Genomic DNA, 19,907 nt, shown 5'->3' on the forward strand with positions numbered 1-19,907 from the left:
ATCTGTAACCAAACGATATTATATTTAATGACAGATCATTTAACTCGTTATATACATCGACGGTCATAGTTTTCTACGGAGATGTCATTTCTGCTCATCTGAAGATAATAATAAGTCTCGTTCGGCTGATGTGAATATTCTCAAACGATCATTGCTCGCTAACACGTGTCTATACTTATTCCAGAGATTATTTTGTTCTGTTTAATATAAAATCGCTTATTTGAGAGTTAAGGATGACACTCGTCACTGTAACACCGAAAAACGTCGAAGAAAGGAAGAAAGAAAGGACGGCGGGGATCGTTTGGAGGCTCATTAAAAACCAAAGTACTTTCTCCGCCGCGTAAAAGGGCAGAAAGGATCGCGTTAACGACGTGCTCGACAATTAACCCAGCCGGATGGTCTCTCTTTTCCCTTCCCCTCGTTCTCGGCAACCGACCTGGGACAATTAATTAATGCTCGGCCCGGCCGTTTAATTCGGGACGCAAACGAGTTGGATCCTATGTACCAAGAGACAACAAGACAGATAGAGATGGAGAGAGAGAGAGAGAGAGAGAGAGCTGGATACAAACGTCTCCCGTTGCAACCTGTTGCTCGAGAGATCAACCGGATGGGCGAGCCAGGATTGTAGAGGAAGAGAGGGAAAGGTAGCAGAGAGGATGATGCTCGTGATCCTTTTGGGGGTGGCAGTGATGCTGCGCGAGCTGGCAATTAAGCCATCAACCCCTTAATGAATGAACTCTGTGAACGGGCATCGAGCCACCGGCAACCCCATTAGCTAACTAACCCCGAGTTATTTGCATGCCTGTCGGCGAGGGTGAGTCGCTCAGATTCACCGAGACAATTACCAGTGACTTTATGGTCAGGTGCTTAAAGGCTTAAAGCGGAGGATCCCTTAAAGAGGCGGGTTGATGGGACCGCGATAGAAGACGTTCTGTTACGAATCGGGCGGATGAGAAATAGGGTGATAACGAGGTGTTTTAATTGTAATTTATTTGCTCTCGCTTTTTCTTTCCTTTCTGCTGTGAGAGCAAATGAGAGATGGGAAGAATTTTAATATCTTTCAATTTACGACGCGGATGGTTCGTTTCTTCTTTGATCTATTTATTTATGCGGAGTCAATCGCCGCAAGAGAAGTTTCGGGTTTGATCGTATCGATGACGTGAGAAGTAAAGTTGATCGTTAGTTAGTTATTATTAGTTCGATTATCAGTTGGCTGAGAAACGCGTATGGCGATCTTAACGGATGTTGTTTAATCAAAAATTTATCGGTCAGCTTGATCATCGACATAAATAAAAATCTTCGATCTTCGACGTAAATAGAATTCTGCCGTGTATACTAATCCAAGAGGAATCTTATAATATTATCTTTGTTCCCAACGAAGCTAAATTTACGGTACGGTAACACGATGAAATTTGAAATTACAGGAAAAGGAAATCAGAGTATTTTACGGTGTGTTGTGTAAACATTTTAATACCGCGGAAAGGATGAGGCATTAAAGTTAATGGCGCAGAACCTTACGTGCACGCGAAGACGAGTTTTTTTACCCTCGCGATGGAACCCTCGTGAAAGCAGGAATTTGCTCGAGCTGTGTCCTAAGATTTTCCTCGAAGATAAACCAACCCACGTGGTCAGAGAGCCGAACTATCTCATCGTGTTTTTCACGCCCCAAGACGGGATCGTTCGTCTCGTGTCCATAAGGGGTACGCTCGCGTGTGAAATTGACCAGGACTATAGACGACTATGTTAAGTGCTACTAATTAAATGCTCCTTAACCCCGACCGGAAACCGTTCGTCACTTCTGCCACCATCGAGATAATGTCTCTTATTGTTCGTACATACTGCGCGATAGTTTAATCTTTCGATCTTATTTCTTACATTTATTTCTTTTCCAACATCGATAATAAATTTAAATACACTGCTTCGATCAATTAGAAGATCATTTTCCGCGTGACTTTCATTTTGGCTCTCGTACCTGCGCTTGTACAATATTTTTAATCGATTAACTTCGACTGTTCTTACGATCAATGCATCAGATTATAGAAGTTTCCAAGTTTTATTTGATCGGTCGATACGATAACGTTGTGTTCGTATTTGCAATCTTCTAATTGTATCGAGTAAACGTATTTCGATCGTAATTCTATCGTTCCGTTAGTCTGGAAAATTAAGCAACGATAAATCCACGCTTTAGAAACCACTTGATACATTGTCCAAACCATTAAAATACCCCAGGATGGCAAACATACGTGTATCACCACTATGAATACATTCGGTCCTGAGAGATTTGCATTTGAAAAACTTCAAACAATTTCTCAAACTTTCCATTCGAAACAGAATTCATAGAAAGAAGAAAAAGAAGACTGAAAGGATGGTCGAAGCACACAGCTGGTATCGACGAAAAGACGAATCTTGGAGCGTGCATCCCGTACAATTTCGGGGGATCGCGTGTCGAGACGCACTTTGTCCTCCTAACTCCCTTATACCTTATCCAGTCCTTAGCGCGGAAACGCTAATTCGTTGATTATCCTAATGACTGTCAGAGAAGCAGCAGGAAAGAAGAAAACCACGTACCGCGGGCCCATCCGCTTGATTTATTCCGAGTAGCCCCTTTGAACTTACCGACCAACCTTTGCATATTCCGTACTTTCGCCGTTTCTCAGCGTTTTCTCCTTCGTTCTTCTTCTTCGTTATCGATACGCTTATCCGTGTAAAGTTTCTCTTTTTACGATTTGCGATGGAACGGCGATCGAGTCACGGTATCGCGAGAATCGACGATTCACGCGTCGTGATTCCCCGTGGAAATCTTCATTTCTCATTACGGCATCGCAGTATCTAATAGTTAGACGCTCGTGTCTTGATCACGATAGGGCTTCTTAATCTTACCAGACAAATCTGACGTTCCAGTTTCTTACCCCCTGCCCGGCAAGCTTCGTCCCAGATTGTATCAAACTCGAGAAATTAGCATCAATGGCCTACCTACGTTTCTATTTTCCGATCTTCTTTTAATAATTATCCAGCTACGTATTCAACTATGTACATTAAGTCAACGTTAATTATTAGAATACCATTAGAAACTCGTCTAGACAGTTCTTAAGACGCCGAATCCATTTACAGATCTAACAGCGATCGACTTTGCAATTGTTTCACACCGTTCACTTAAATCCATCGCTTGTCGCAACCTTCTGATGAAAATTTTAAGAACCTTCGTTCGCTCTACGCCTCTGTGTTACTTGCGTGAAACCGCGGTAACAAAATTTGTACAGAAACTTCCACAGGCCTCGTATACACATACTCAAAGTCTAAAAGGAACTTTGAACTTCTTAAATAGTAAACTATTCGTTAACGAGCTGTAAAAAGCGATTCCAATTGTGCCCATCGCGCAAGAGCAGGAAATGAAATACGATCAGAGACAAAACAATCGGTTAAATACAATTCACGCTAGAAGCAAAATTGAAATACATAAGAGTTGGTTGAAGAACTCTCGGTCGGAGCGTAGATGGTAGACAGCGTGGGCATATAAATGCGAATTTAAATTATACGGGTACCGGTCGCCATCTCGATAGGGTTTCTTAATCCCCTCTGGGAAACGCTAACGCCCTACTTCCACGCGGAACCCCTACTTAATTACACTAATCACGTGTCGGTGTCGCGCCGCGAGGATCGACCAATCGGCAGACTGGTTAATGCCCGGCTACAACGGAATCTCTTGGCGCGAACTCGAAAGAAGAAGACCCTGGTATGCATCGAACGAATCTCGCGTTTCCCGTGATAAGTACCGTCGTTCATCCAATTAACGCCTCGAAGCACTTTTATTACACCCTGTAACTGCCACTTTATTTCTTAATTTCGATGTATCGGCACCGCTAATCGCGTTCGAGACAGCAATCCAGTGAATCTCGAAAGACCGTTTCGTTATTTCACAGAGTTATTTCATAGTGTCTTTATCACGCTGCTACTCCATTTACCCGAACTCGTCGGGTTTGTATAATTGTTGTTCATATAACAGGAGCTCGCCAATTTTCCTCGCTGAATATAAAAGTGGGTTCGATCGAGCATTAACTAGAACTCTGTTGCGATAAATGGAATTACACCGTGATAAAAGCACCGCGAACCCTTCCGATATTTGTTCAAAGCATGGAAACGTATCGTGTCGTAGAGCAGAGTTACAACTGAATCGATCGTGATACGCTGAAAGGATGATACTTGTAAGAGCTGTAAGAATACGTGAAAAATTGTAAGAACGCTGAATACAGATTCTGAAAGTCTTCGCTTGCTTACACCACGATGATTCTCAGCCTGCTAATTAAAGCTCGCGGTATCGATTACCAGCTCAACAAGTTTCACCAAGGACTTCCTTATTGGCGCATAAATTAAAACGCATCCGATCGATCTCGCGGATGATAAACCGGCCAACGCAAAGAGGGGATACCTGGGATAATCGTTAATTGGGGATTGTTTTCTTATCCCTTCGTTCGAACCGTAAATTACAAAACCGAAGAAAGTTCGGCTCTGAATTCTTCAGCTTCTTCAGCTCGGAAGAAGTTCCCGTTTCCTGTTTAGCTTATCCTTCTTTCTCTTTTGAAGAAATACGCTTCGTTTTCCTTTCGCAAGGATAACAAGGGGGTGATAAATAAACGGAGCTTTCGATATTAAAATCTCTGCTTCGAGTGTTTCTCTGGGCGTTTGCTGGACCATTGTTTGCGAGAGCCAGAGTCGAATCCTCCTAATTAGGAAATTCTCGTCGCGACCCCGTCTTCGCGCGCGCCTTCTTCCTCCGAAGCTTTTTATTATACCCGGTATAACAAGGAACGAGGGTGTCTCGCTAATTATTATTCAAATATTTTTCTTTACCCCGGCGCGGCCGCATTAATATTTACGACGCAAACCCCGACACTCGCATCCCTCGCGAACTTGGCATTTCCATCACTGAAGACCACCCTGTGCATTTTCTGCTTCTTTCGATTTCTAGTTAAATATATTTTCTAATTTGAAATTATCAAATTCCTTCGATATTACGCCTGAATATCTATGTATTTGCTTCAGTATTATTTAGTGTGTTTAGTAATATTTTCTTTGTATCGCGTTCGTTAATATCTTTGTTATTTTGACAAAAAAAAAAAAAAGATTACGCAAGAATAGAATTAGTCGGTTTGAGAAGGAGAGCATTTTAACGACCTACTATTCTTTCCTTTCGTCTCGAAATAATTTCTTTTTCCATTCTTCAAGATCATCGACATTTTTTAAGTCGCACTACGTACGCATATGTTGGACAAAATTCTAACTTACGTCATCAATCGTTTGGCTGCAGAGTTAAATTAAATTAGGACGAACTGCTCGTACTTTGAGCAATTCTCATGTCAACTCGCTCGTATTCATGCAAATCCACTCTACGATCACAATTATGTATTTTAAGTTACGGTTATAGTAATCACAACGATTTAATCATCATACTTGTCCCTCCGCAATAACTGTAAAATTACTCTACATTCTGAATTTAGGGGAAACGTCTGAAAAAAATTTGCTACACGGTTGTAATACACGTATTACTCGTGAGTTATGAAATATTCTGAACTTTTAAGTCCAGTAATTATCCACGGACGATGGAACGGTAATTTATACTCTCTCTTTTTCTTTATCGATAAAAGCTATATATATAAAAAAATTGTAAAAAATGATAGCGAGTAAGCGCATTACATCTCACGAAAGTTTAATTAAAATTGTTTACGATCATTAATTGGCGCATACGCGAGACAGTTAACGATTACATGTTGAGACACAGGCACTCGAATTTATCGGATGAATTATACGAGAATCAGATACTAAATTAATACGAGATTGGCAGAAAGTGGAATGAACGTGAAATAAGAGTTTCCAACAACTTTCTCTAACTCGGCTTTATTTTTCTTATTGTTTTATAGCGGCACGCATGAACTTTTAAATATTACAGACTCTTGAAACACAAGACTAAAACAGCAAATCATGGAAAATCTTTCGACTCTTACGAATCGACGAGTTCAATTTCACGCGCAGGTTCCTTTCTCTCTTCTCTCTTCGTTCCAAAAATAAAAGCATAGAATCACATCCTTAAAAACGCACGTACGAATATAAATAGGGTTTTAAAAAATAAGCGTTGCGATAAAAACACAAAACTCGAAACCAAAAAATCATTGAACGTCTGGAATTTTCCAACTTCTTTCCTTTTATGCATTCGCCAAGTAAAAATACGGCGGAATCACACTCTCGATAAAGCCTACACACTGAGATAAACAAAATCTCGATGAACAAACTGTTTACCGACAAAATCGATAAAACCAAGTAAATCAATTGGCAAGAAAATGCCCAAGAATCGAGCGAATTCGCAAGAAACGAGCCCAGACAGCTCTATTCGATTAACTACGAAATCCCTTTACATAAATCAGCCCTGTAATTTCTCGTCTGGTCCACTAATTTCATTATAAAACGATTAAACAAGTAAGAAGTAAAGGAACGAGCAAGGTCGTTCGACCACGTTCGCATTAGTTCGTTACGTGGACGACGCTCTTGTAAGGTTTACAGTCCAAAGAAATATCGCTGCTCGAAACTTTCAATAAGATAAGATTGGCAGATTTGTGTCGCGCTAATGAATTCACCCTGTAATTCTCCAAATTTGATTGCGAACAACTTGTAAACGATCTACGTTTGAAATCGGACTGTTCACCTCGTTTACAATATTATGGCGCGACGAATAGCGAGATCTATCACGTACATTAACGTCTCGATGATCATAGTCTTCTATACGAGGATACACGTAACCTTAACTAATCAAAAGGAGAAAAAAGTCTGCTCAATGCTAATGTTAACATTAACAGTCTCGTACACAATGATCGTAGTTTAATAGCGTGTATATGTTATTCTATTTCTGCAAATTGTTTTGTTTCATTTATTAATTTTTATACGTATGATAACCATCTCTAATTAACTCAAATAACCTTACTATAGATTTATAGATATTTAAATTTACGCTTACGATACGATTATTGTCGATTTATGGTTACAACAGAAAACATTTTTTCTTACTAGGCTCTCGTTGTTTCGGTATTATATCGAAGACAGTTGTCGTCTCGTAATATACGAAAAGTTTAAAATTATTCTGTAGAAAGTTCTAAATTGAATTTTAAAATGTCCAATCTCGGCTGATGCAAACGAATCTATATGATACTTAAAAACGTGAAATTCTGGTGGCTGTAATTCGATGTCCAGAGACTGTTCGAGCGTAGACCGTTGAACGAGGAATATAAATAAGCGGAGACTTGTTCGAAACCGAAAAGGGGTTGGGAAAAAGGGAGGAAAGTTGGATTCCGAGCGTGTCTGATCTGCGTAACAAGCCGCGCATGGCCGTCAGTCGAGGATCCACGTTCTACCCTCCGATGGTTAGGAATCGCGCACCCTCTTCTGGGCTTCCTAACGATGTGCTAACAAAATACGAGCCGCGGATAAAGAGCTGTTTCGAGGAGGAACGTAAGCAGATTGACGAGGAGACGACGTTACGTACGTCGGGAATAAGAATGGGAAAAAAAAAAGAAGAGAAGGGAAAAGGAAACGAGGAAGACAAATATAAGAGGTTGCAGAGGGTTACGTCTAAGAAACAGACGATGGAAATGATTTCTTCTTTCCCTTCACGAACGGGCTCTGCCTTCCACCCCTTAATTATCCGGCTGACAATTATTTTTAACGACTCCGCGATATCCTAACGAGACCTAATCCGCCGACGTGGCGTCTCTTCCCAAAGAAACAACAAAATGGAATGGTAAGCTGGATGTCGAAGGCTGTCCCCTTATCGTGTTTCCTTTTAATCGCTCTGACATCTTTTTTTTTTTTTTTTTAGTATAGTCTCGCGACGTTTCTTATCGAAATTACGATCACTCTGTCTTTGGCAATATTATCGGGGATTTGTTCAAAGAGATTCGGATAATAGCGTGTTAGCATCTTGCATCGCTTGCAATTAATTTCTTCGCTTATCTTCCGATAGTTTCAGTTCGTAGAAGAAAAATGATATTCTTCGACTCTCAACTTTCTTGTATTTCTTGCATCACTATGTTGTAATATATCGATCCTTCTAACGAAAGAGGATAGACGCGATGAATGTAAAATGTCAACGGCGAGTGAATTAAAATGGAAACCTTCGGGGTGAACGTGCACGTGGAAGCATACGAATACAGTTTGGTTAAATCATAAGGTTAAATCATTTCTATCGTCTCATCAAACAATTACTTCTTTATATTACCACTCGTGTGGCTGTTACGATGAAAATCACTGCGTTCTTATATTTATCATAATATACGAACGATGATCGAAACGATTTTATATACATTGAAATTGAAATTGAAGAGTATCGAAGGTCGGTCGTCGTTTGGTTTAAAATATCGAATAGTTTGGTGGACAAAATTATAAAGAGCAGGAAAATTCCTCTCGGTATTCCCACGTTACAATCGGCACGAACAATCGACACAATTGCACAAAACAATCCCGGTCGCCGCAAAGTGGCGAAGCATGACCATCATCGTGATCACGTGAGGGAGTCCACTCCTATTTTCGATCGCTATTACAGCACGATAATTACAGTACGATAGGCGACTTCCCACGTCCGGCACGCCTCGCTCATTAAGTCGTCGCTTAATGATACCTGCAATCGGCTGCGGTCTATACCCGTTATGGTTATGGCAACGCGCGTCATGATCGTCGTACCATGTATTAGTTAATCCCGTTTATTTCGTTACCTGCTACGCTCACAAATAAATCTGCCCTTATACCTACGTTGAATATTACGAAACGACACGATACAACGTTCTCGATTACTTTTCGCGATTATACGATGATTAATCTAAATCGACTAAGAAAAAGAAGTTAATTCGATCGGCCAATATTTGTAACATCGTAATTTATTCGAAATTTCCTATGTGTATTTAAAGTATTTTCTTGACATTACATTTCTTGATATTACGTTAATTCGACGATTCGTTGAAATAAGTCACGTCGATACGTCGCTCTCGAAAGATCTTTTATTCCCAAATTTGTCCAGAAGACGCGAATTAATAAGTTTCTTAACTTGTCGTATTACGGTATATCGATTTTTAAGCGCACGAAACGTTTGCGTTTAAGAAACGAGCCGGTTAGCAGATCGAAAGTCAAGCTTTTCAGAATTAATCTGTGAAAGAGAGTTTACGTACGGGTTGATCAAGAGGTTTCAATCTCGAACGTCGCTGTTCCTTGAGCTGGGGTGCTGTGAGAACCCTGTGATTCGCGTGTCGACCAGTTAAGAATCGTTAAGGCAAATCTTCGAAGGGGTATTGCTTGCCATCGTGTCAGGGTCAGGCTGGCCTATATGCGCGTACCTACTCGTTGAGACAAATATTGGATTGTTACCGGATACATTGTTGATCTAAACCCATTTACGACCACGTCACAACCACCATTCCCAACGGGACCAATCTCACTAACAGGGCCGGATCGTTTAACGAACTTACTTTGCATTCTACTCTTCGCTTTCCACGAGCATGACCAAGATGCGCGACTAGAACCAAAGAAACCAAAATGCAAATGTACAAAATGACCGCTAGGAGTTTATAACATTTCTATGAGAAATTACCAATTGGTCATTTCTTACAGTTACGATCTTAAAGTAACCGGAAGAAGGTGTCTACTGTAAAAGACACAACACACGTATACTTCGGAAATACGCGTGTTAATCCGAGTTTAAGGGATATTGCGAAATTTTTTCGAGAAACTTTCTCTCCGATCGATCGATACTGACGCAATTACGATCTTCGAACCGGACAAGAACAAAAAAAGTAATTAGAACGTCATGGCAAACTTGAATCTCCATAGCCTCCGAGGAATAAACCAACGTCGAGAATAAATTAATAAAAGCTTACCTAAAAGATATACCTTTGCTCTGGTTGTTACGAATCTCCACCTCCGTCACTGTCTACGTCGTTTACCGTTTCAGCTCGTCGGTTCTCATAACGCTACGATATACCAGCTAAATCCGTAGTCCGTTTAAAACTATGAAACACCGCTTCACAATCCCAACAACGTCCAAACATGTCCATCCACTGGTACAATATCGACCTGTCGATCTCCTAAAAAGAAAACTGCGAGGAGGAAATTGTAAAGGCGACGCAAGGTGGGCATAAACTTTAACGAGTCGAAGGCTGGAGCCGTGGTCCGCCCCTGACTTTGGCGGGTCCGCGTGTACCCTTCACGTCGGATCCGCAGCGTTGCTCTGCATTTAAATAATTAAAGATCCGACGGGACGGATGGATGCACGGACTCGTCGGTATTAATGGGATAATCGAGCGTTCAACGTCGAACGAGAAGTGGCCGGAGGAGCGGCGAGGGGAAGACAGCGAACGGGGGGGTGGGTGGGGAGAAAAAGGTTGGTGGTTGGTGACGATGCCTCGGTGGTGGTGGACGGGTGATAATGATTTTATAGTCAGCTGAACTGGCCGGGGGAGGAGGGTGAGAGAGACAATTGACTCGATAATACGGGTCTTCCTGCCTGGCACCCGTTGATACCGACGGCGAATCAAGTGCGAACAACCGACCAGGAGAGAAGAGAAAGAGAAGAAACGAGGGACAAGGATAAATGTTCCGTTCGCTAATGACCCTGGTGCCTCTTTAGGGACTGCTTCTCGACTTAGGCTACCGGTCGAAGACCTCTCCTCTGCCTCTTCGTCACAGCACGGGGAATCAGGTACCTGACAGGGAACTCCACCTCCTGGCTTCTGCCGCGTCCTCCCGTTTTGCAGACTCAATACATACTAGCGGCCACCGGCTTTCGGTGGATCGCGCTCACGATCCTCGCGCGTCCAGAACTTCGAGAAACCTAAGCGGTGGATAGCGTGAAGCGAAATCGTAGGCTGTCTTTTGGCCTTTTAGCAAGACCTTGGCGAGTACTTTAGTGCGTCTCGCTGACGTTTTCCAACGAAGATCGTGCACCGGAACAACCTGATAAATCGTGCTTTGTTGTTTCCATTTCGTATCTTTCTGCGGTAATTGTTAGATAAAAGGGAGGACTTTAACACGACGTACGAGTGGAAGAAAGAACAAGCTTCTAGATTTAAAATTACTACGACGCTTTTAAAAATAGCCGATGAATTTATAAAGTTTTGAAAATATCGAGCATCTAACGGATGCTACTCTATTTTTGATTTATTCAAGAGGGAGGAACCGTGTGTTTAATTCGATGATCTAACAGAAAGACAGTTTTCTTTAGACGGGATTGATTGCAAATATATCTCGAGTAATTCAAAAGTTGCCCCCCCAATAAAACACGCGACGTTTCCCTCTGTGCTCTTTAAATGAACGCGGGATGTTACTAAATACGAGTCGGATATTTGTAAAGTAATACGAGCCATTGAAAACATACACGATTATATCGAAACGTAATTCGTTTCGTCCGTGTGTTTGGATCATCGCGACCCGATCTGTAAATCACCCGGTCACCAAAAAATTCAGCAGATATCGATCAGCAGTTAACCAAAAAGATGGATAACGAGTGACACAAGTGTACAGGTGGTTGGCGTTGATATCTTCAAGTTTCACGACGAATAAGCGTGTACTTTTGCCGGCAGTTTTTTATAACGGTCCTATTCAACGAGCCGTAATTCAGCGATAAAGCGTCGAGTCATCGATACGAAGAATTAATATCGTGTCACGTAAAACATTTAACAGATGGACGCTTGAATTTCTTTCGCTGCTCGTAAACAGCGTTTGCTTGATCTCACCCTTTCCACCGAGTTTGACGTTCGTACACAGGTGTCGAAAAAAGACACCTGCCCAATAAGATCATTCGCGACGTTTCCTCGATATGCGTGTCATGTCCGAGATTCAATTTTCTTCCCCCCGACATTTTCAAAAAAATCATCGCTTCTTGTATAAAACAAATTAAATACGTTATGTGTGTTCGTAATCGTATATTTTTCGAACGCCTTGTATTACTTTCAAATCTTTGAGCTACCTTTTTGCCTCGTTTCACGCGAAACATCGCTTCGACACGAAGTTTCTACGACATTACACGTTGCGTTACACGTTTTCACTTACAAACAACGATCGTTACCAAAGTTTGAAAAAGATCACGCTTCTTGAACTTTCTCTCTTCGTTCATAGTATTTGGTTAGAGTCAAAAAAAAACCATAAATAACGCTATATATGTATACCTACTCTAATTTAATAAAAAACTAAACAATTGAAAATATCTCGCGAACAAAGCGAAGTAACGAAATATAGCAGACACAAGGCAACCGTACGATCCAGAACACAGAGGCGATAGAAATAAAAGGAAATTCGAATCGGCCGGTTATCGAGCGATATTTATCGATCTCGTTACGAAAACGGCCACCTCGAAATGAAACGGAGGAAGAGAGAAAAAATAAAGAACCGATTTCACGATTAATACGGTGGTACAAATAATTTTGTTGGGCCACCACGGAGCGACGAAAACGATCGAAGGACGTTGGCAAGGAAAGGGAGAAGGCGAACGAAGGATAAAAGCAGAGAAGCGAAAAGGATCTGGTCCCGTAGGTTCACGTGCGCGCGGCGAACGCAAAAATAGCTCCGAGACACGTCAATAATTAATTAGCAGAATTTATCGATACGCCACCGCCGTTATCTTGTCCGATACGCGTACGAAACGATTTTGTGACCGTGCAGGGAGATAAGCCGTCGTCAATTCACTCGGCTGCCTCGTTCCCGTAGAAATTACGACTTCCTCGTGATCCTCGACATCCAACATTTCCAAAGGGAGGCGCAGAGTGCCCCTACAACGAAACCTCCTGGCCTGTATCGAACGTCAAATGGGTGGGCAGGTGACTCTCCGATGGTCCAACCCAAATTTGGTCCCTCGAATATGAATGTCGCCCATTCACCGTTATAAATAACTATTCCATCGTTTATTTCGTACACAGCCAACCTCGTACACTTGCACGTATAGCTTGGATGAGAGCTGCTTTTGGTCATTTAATTATTCGACTTTTCGTAAAACTCTGTTAACGCGTATAATTAGACGGGCTGTTGTAAATTTTATTGGATTCCTCGGATATCGCGATACACGTTTCGGAGATTGCATTTAATTGCATTTAACGAGGCCTTATCGGTCGTTGATATTGTAGAATAATAAATGGAAGTTTCGAATACGAGCTTGCAGTGTTTTATCTTTTACGAGCACAAAGTTGAAGTGGAATTGCAAATAGCGGGAACTTTATAGGGCTCGGGCGACTTATTCGAACGTTAAACTAAGTTGGAGAAATATACGCATTAATCGTTGGATAACCATTTCGATAAATTTGCCCTGAGAAGCTGCGGTGTACAACTGCAAACAACAAATTTTATAATGACTCGCTCCGTATATATATTTTGATTCAAAGTCTCTTCTGTAACGCGAAAAGTCCTTCTGTTTGTTCAAACGAGAGTAAAATTCGAATATGAAAACTCGTACATGGATAAACCGATATTCTATCGATTAGCTTGATATCGTAAACTGATTATTATACTAAAATATCGTAATACGAACATCGCGTGTTACCAGAAATCTATCGCGCAATAATATTTTACAAAGCTACAATAATACGTTCGATCAACGATCTCCGATACCAACGATGGACAAAAGATCAAGCAAGAAACACTTGCACGGAGCAAAGTACAATTTGCTCTTCCATCCATACACTCGACCGCGTCTTCCCTGCGAACAACTTCGTAAAGAGCCACAGCCTTCGGATTCGAGAACGAAAGCACACAGATTCCACGGTTGGTACGAGGCGCGACAACTTTTTCTATATAAAACACCGTGGTCCCATCGAGCACCATCTCAATCGGAACCGAAGCGTCTTCTAACGAAGACCCGTTCGCCGATCCGGCAAAGATATACTCTTTGGAAGAAACGGGACGGACAACATCATGGAAAGAGCCATTGATCCTGGTGTTCGGGACACGGTTTCACCCATGTCCGAGCAGCGGTTCGAAGGCTCGGGACATCGGTCCCTTGACGTCTCAAGCGGGAGGGTCTCGCGTCGGCCGAGATAACGAAATTAGCCCGACCGCTAATTTATTTCCTAATTCTCGCGCGAGCGGAGGTGTGAAACAGCCGTTCTGAACCGTGGTATCCACGATAACGGGCCTCGATGTGGAATAAAAAGAGGAAGAAAAGGTCCCTCTCTGTTTCGGTTGGACGGTGAATTAAAAAGGGACGAAGACACCACGAATGGGAATCGGCCGAGAAGGAGAAAGAGAAAGATAGCGAGGAAGGTTATAAAGAGAGGCGAAGAGGAGATAATGCGAGGGAAGGAATGCACGCCCACGTTCACAACGTGTTTTCCTACGTCGGTGTGTACGGTCGCACCGCGCGAGAACACGCTGGTAGACGTACGTGGAATGCACCGTTGTTGCATACTTCGCGTAGCAAGCTTATGAACGCGCGAATGCATCGATCCCCAACCGTGGCATTGACTTCCCGAGCGCTGAAAGATGGTCGGATCGGTCGGGTGATCGACTGCGCCCAGGATCGCCGCGAGATTAATGCCCTTACACGAAGAACCTTCCTTTCGACCAATTGTATAAATGGTATTGGTTCGGTGCGCCGATATTGTCGAGTCAATCTTCGGCTATGGAAATACGATAGGCATGCTGATCTTTTGGGCGATCCTGATCCTCCGGCGAATTCTTCCTTCCACAGAATGTCGAGGACTAAATTTGTTAATTACGAAATTTTGCGACCGAGACGAAGCTCGATTTGATAGACAGCTGGCAGAAGAGATCGTAATTTGTCGTAGATTTCTGTGGGTGATTAAAAAGTGGGTAAAAAAACGAGAAGAAACTCGGAGATGATGGAAATTGAAATTATTAATTACGATTTATCGTTGGATAAATTTGTAAAAACCCTGTAGAAAATTTTGGCAATTGAGCTTCGATAGAGAGTTGCGAGGAAAGTAGATCAACGCGGTATTTAAGGAAACTGGTAATATCGTCGTCTCTCGATTAACGGAGACAGAAATTAAGTTGTTCTTTAATATACCAAAAACGTTGGTCGATCGAATCTCAACTTTAAAATGAAACGCAGAGATAATTGCTAAAGAAGATTTAGATAGACGAGCATAAGAAAGAGAATTGCATCGTGGAAGAAATTAATTAAGGTAGAAATACATAAACGACGACAACGAAGCAGCTTGTGTTTTCGTTTTGCTAGAGGTTCTATAGTGTCGAAGACTTCTGGCCTGACAGCAATTCTTTGCGTCAATTATCCACAAACGCTTCGTAGCTATCGAAACGAACATGTCACGAATGGAAGCGAAGGGAAAAAAGTAAACTCATATCGAGAGTTAATATTGAAAGAAAGCATATCGAGGCTGCTACGTTCCGCAGCAGCAATTACCTCATTCGCTGTCGTAATTGGAAGACAGACTGTTAGGCCGTAATTTTCTTTTCAAGAAATGCTCGAGCAATTAGTGTAAATAGATACAAAATTGCTCGTCTCCCTGGTAACTATATATAAATTCGTATAACCAGTGTCCCTTCTTTTTCCTTCATTATCATTAATACATTCGATGCGAAGTAAAAATAGATTCAGGGCAAGCTGGTATCACGAGGAAAATATCACAAAATTCGTATCAATGCGTTACACCAACGTCTCGTATCTTATTTCCTTCGCATGAAAAATTATTAACGCTCTATATTACAACATAATAATTAGCTATATAAAAAGGTAAAAGAGATATCTTCCATGGGAAGATCAAATATACCAAATGGTGTTTTCCATACATATAAATTAAATAAGCCGTAAAAGGATAAACGAGGAATTAGCATAGTTTTAATGAACGAATTTAAATTAAGTTCCATTCCATTTGAGACTAGTCACATTTACAAATGTAAATATCTTGGTGCGACAAACATTAATTTCCTCTATTGAGAATTCCTCCTCTTCCAGTCATTAAAATACTCATTAGAATAACGAGAAATTTAAGAAAGAATTTCAAAGAAAAAGAACGAAATACAGTCCCTTGTTGCAAAGTTCTTTGTTGTAATTCCCGTTGTAATAACTGAAAACTTGTAAAGAATTTCGCAGCAATAGAATCATGCACGGTCGAGGAATGCATTGTAAAATACAATTTAAAATCGGTAGAGGAATCGTTCGACTGTCCTGGATGGGACGCGGTACGCGCGGCTTAGCAAACCAGCTTCAATTTGACAAACTTGCGCGTTGTCGTTACGCTGTTCCAGAACATCCATTAAAATTCCTGGAGGCGCTAACTAACGACATTCCCGATTATTCTGTTCGACGCCCTTCGAATGCGGTTTTATAGCTGTCAGGATATACAGACATATACCTACTTACCAGCGGAACCCACGGTATTGCGTCTGACACGGAAACTCGCTCGTAAATTCCCGCCGAACAAATTTCCAGCATGTGTCGCGGCTATCTTAGGTCCAGTGGTCCTCAACCGACAACGAATCGTTATCTAATTCCGCTAAAAAATTGAATCGATCAACTACTCGAAGATACGTCAAAAAATTATTCCAAATTTATATTTAGAATAATTATTTGCTTGGAAATTTGCAACTGAAATATGGTGTTAGTCGATCGTGATTCGTTTTACGAATCGATACTTCCTATAGCAAAATACATCAGAAACATTTATTGATCTATAAATTGAAAAATAGAGAAAAAAAGCGACGATATCGCAAATATTCTTTGGAACATTATCTCGAAATTTATAACCGTACGTCCTATCTGTGGTAACAAACGAACCTAGTGGAAAATTGGATACTAATCAGGCATCCAGGCAGAAATTCACAAATAATGTAGTCGATCGGTTACTCGAACGTAAGAGTCTCCCAGAAGCCAAATTGGTCAAATCCGCTATTTAAAAGTTATCAATTCCACGTCACCTAGGTGTGTATATATACGATATATAATTAGTAGCAAATATCTCAAAAGAGAAATCTTATATTTTCATTTGTCACGAGAAGAAAGCATCGATAATCATAAATTCGAGGGAAACCTTCGAAAAACGATGTTTCTAATCGTCATCGTCGTATGAATTTTAATTTACAAAGTTGATCAGCGCGACGTCCGAACGGTTCGCACATCGAAGGAAGATTGAGAGCCGCTGTCGAGCTGGGAGCGGCCGGCAATCAGAATCTCGTACGTAGTCACACATTTAAACAAAAACACACATCGAGGTGGTACCGAAGCACTACTATCTCAATCCGTACGCAAATGAGCTTCTCCTGCCCTCTAAGGAGACGAGGCGAGAGCGATGCGCGTGTAAAAGTTGCCCAGACCCGAACGTGTGTCCGCTCGTACGTGTTTCACGCGCGTGAGTTTCTCTTGTTCGATTCACGTACCGTGATGATCGGCCGCGTGTATGTACACATGCGTGAACGAGTAGGAGGATCGCGGGAGGGCAGAGGGAGAGGGCAAATCACAGCCACTCAAAGAAATAACCAGTGCTCATTAAGAGTAATAACCCCTCCGTTCTCTCGGTCGAGCCGATTGTTTCAAGGGTGTCACACGGATCGGGACAGCTGCGCGATCTACTGCGCGTCATTCGACGCTCTTCCTTATTATATTAGCTCGTTCGGGGTTGTAACGGGGTCCTCCAATGGCCTTGGTGCCAAAAGAGATCTCGCGAACCTCACGATATTCTCCAGCTCCGTCTTTACTCGAGCAACAGCCAACAACTTGTCGTCGCTTGTTCTCCGTACACGTTGCAAATATCAACTTGTACATGCGTTTTGTCCATGCTGAAGAAAGTAACATAACGATGAAACAACGACGAGGAACTTCTCGTAGCTTATGGTTGGCGCGTGTTCCAGACGAATATCATTTTGTTCACGTAATTAGTGGAATATTCGCGTTGAATTTGAAAACGATATTCGTTGTCAGCAACGAGTATACACGGAAGGAACGTATATTGCTGTCGCCGTGTGTTGCTGCGCGTTTCTTATTTTTCTTTGATCTTTAGCGCTTCGAAAGGGAAACAAGCAACAAACTGCAGGTCTGACTTATAAAGTAAAGAGATTCGTTACTTCTGAAAGGAATTATGAACGCGTGGACGTCGTTCGGCTTGCGTTATCATCGATGAGGAAATGGTTTCGGCGAAGATCGTTTCGAGAGGAAGCGTTTTAAGTCGCGTTAGCCGTCGCGAGATTGAAATCCCCGGTGGAGGCGCGACTGCTTGCGTTCCACGAAATTGTTACGCTTAATTCACGGAGTCGAGGACGATCGTCGACATCTGGACGGTTCCGGTCATCGTACGATCAACCGATTACATACTTGCAGGCTGCTACTTCGTTTCGCGATTAAATTCCGGTTCTTTGGAAATTATGCGTAAATTTCTTTTTTATTTCTAGGCAAATTTCTATTTTAATCCCATTCCTTTGGTTTCTCTAGAGTATCTAATTCGCTCGTAATCTAACGGACAACTTATAATCGAATGCTTCTGGCTGTTGCCTAGTTTGGAAACGAAGGAGTTCGAACGAATGCAAATAGATCATCCTCCACGATGGGCGAATTCTTTGGATTCTTACAAAATTCCTCAACGCCATCTCTCGCAGAACTATACCGCGGTGAATGTCGCTGCGCTAATCCCGCCATTTATCCGTAACACATTTCTCCCGTCTTTACTACACAAGCAACTCCTTCCAAGAACGGTCCCTTCGACATTCAAGGACATAAAAACGCGGATTATTTGGCCTCGCGATCGACGCGAACCATAATCCACGCGGCCGCGAATTACCGACGGTCAAGAAAACGAAGCTGAAAGAAGAGAAGAAGAAGAAGAAGAAGAAGACGGTGAAAGCGTTAACCAAACAGGGCTAAATCCACACTTCGCATCGGCAGAGGTTCTCATTAGAGTTTCAGGTTAAAAGAAGCGAATGTTCGAGGCTTGGCAAGTATGGTCTTCGACTCTAATAACTATCAATTCCACGCTGACGCGGAACAGACGGACCAAAGCGAGAGGGACAGAGACGATATCCTGCCTGATATTCCGCTCTCTCGTCCAGGTTTGCTCGCGCCCCACCAAGCCTGATAATTACAGGCGAACGTCCAGCGAATGAGCAGGGGTATCATTAACACTTCCTGCCTCGTAACGACTCCTCGTCCGATACACGATACGCGATATACCCATGCGCGTCACTGCGTAAACCTGTCAACCCGCCTAATCGACGTGCAACAACGCATCCTCACCGACCACGAGATCCAAGATCGCTCCAAGATCGCTCGAGGATCGTTCGAACATCTCACCGAGATCGCTCGATCGAATCTTGTCTGAAATACATTGCCGTGTCGCGCTATATTTCGTTGAAAAATGGTTCAACGAAGGCGTCCGTGCATTCTTACAAGCTATAACTTTATTCGAATTAGTCGAGCTTGTAATTCAATCTCGAATTTTATGTGGAATAACTACGACTCGTACAATACGGGACGCTATTAGTATGCGATACAGTAACGAAAGAATAAGTGAAAATATTAGACATTTCAAGTCTAAGAAGAAGAAAATGATTCAAATATTCCTGCTATACGAGGTACTACGTATAAAAATTAATAGGATAAGCAAGAAAATAAGTTTCGCTTACAGAATATCACGGAATATTAACATTATCGCTGAACGAGTAGAAATTATACGCCTGCAAAAGACTATCGTCGTCGAATTGTTAACGTGTAATTGCTAAGACATCGTGCGTAACCAAATCTCGTTAATTAGGAAGCAAATTGCTGATGATCTGTCGCACAAGCCTTACCTTACCTATGATCCTTCGTTAAAAATAAAATCCGGTACGCTGGTTGCTTGATTCGGATCAAACAATGACGATAGCCGTCTAATTGAAATTATCCGTGGATAGACGATGCCACGGTTAGGCAAGCCGGTGTAGAG

The 19,907-nt window shown here is 42.0% G+C and overlaps 1 protein-coding gene across 10 annotated transcripts in view; it reads left to right on the top strand.

Moving 5' to 3' along the window:
• Zfh2 (Zn finger homeodomain 2) overlaps positions 1-19,907 on the top strand; it is a 399,771-nt gene that overhangs the window by 372,631 nt on the left and 7,233 nt on the right. The window lies entirely within an intron of this gene.

Source organism: Bombus fervidus, chromosome 14 (assembly GCF_041682495.2).
Source record: "Bombus fervidus isolate BK054 chromosome 14, iyBomFerv1, whole genome shotgun sequence".
Lineage (NCBI taxonomy): Eukaryota > Metazoa > Arthropoda > Insecta > Hymenoptera > Apidae > Bombus > Bombus fervidus.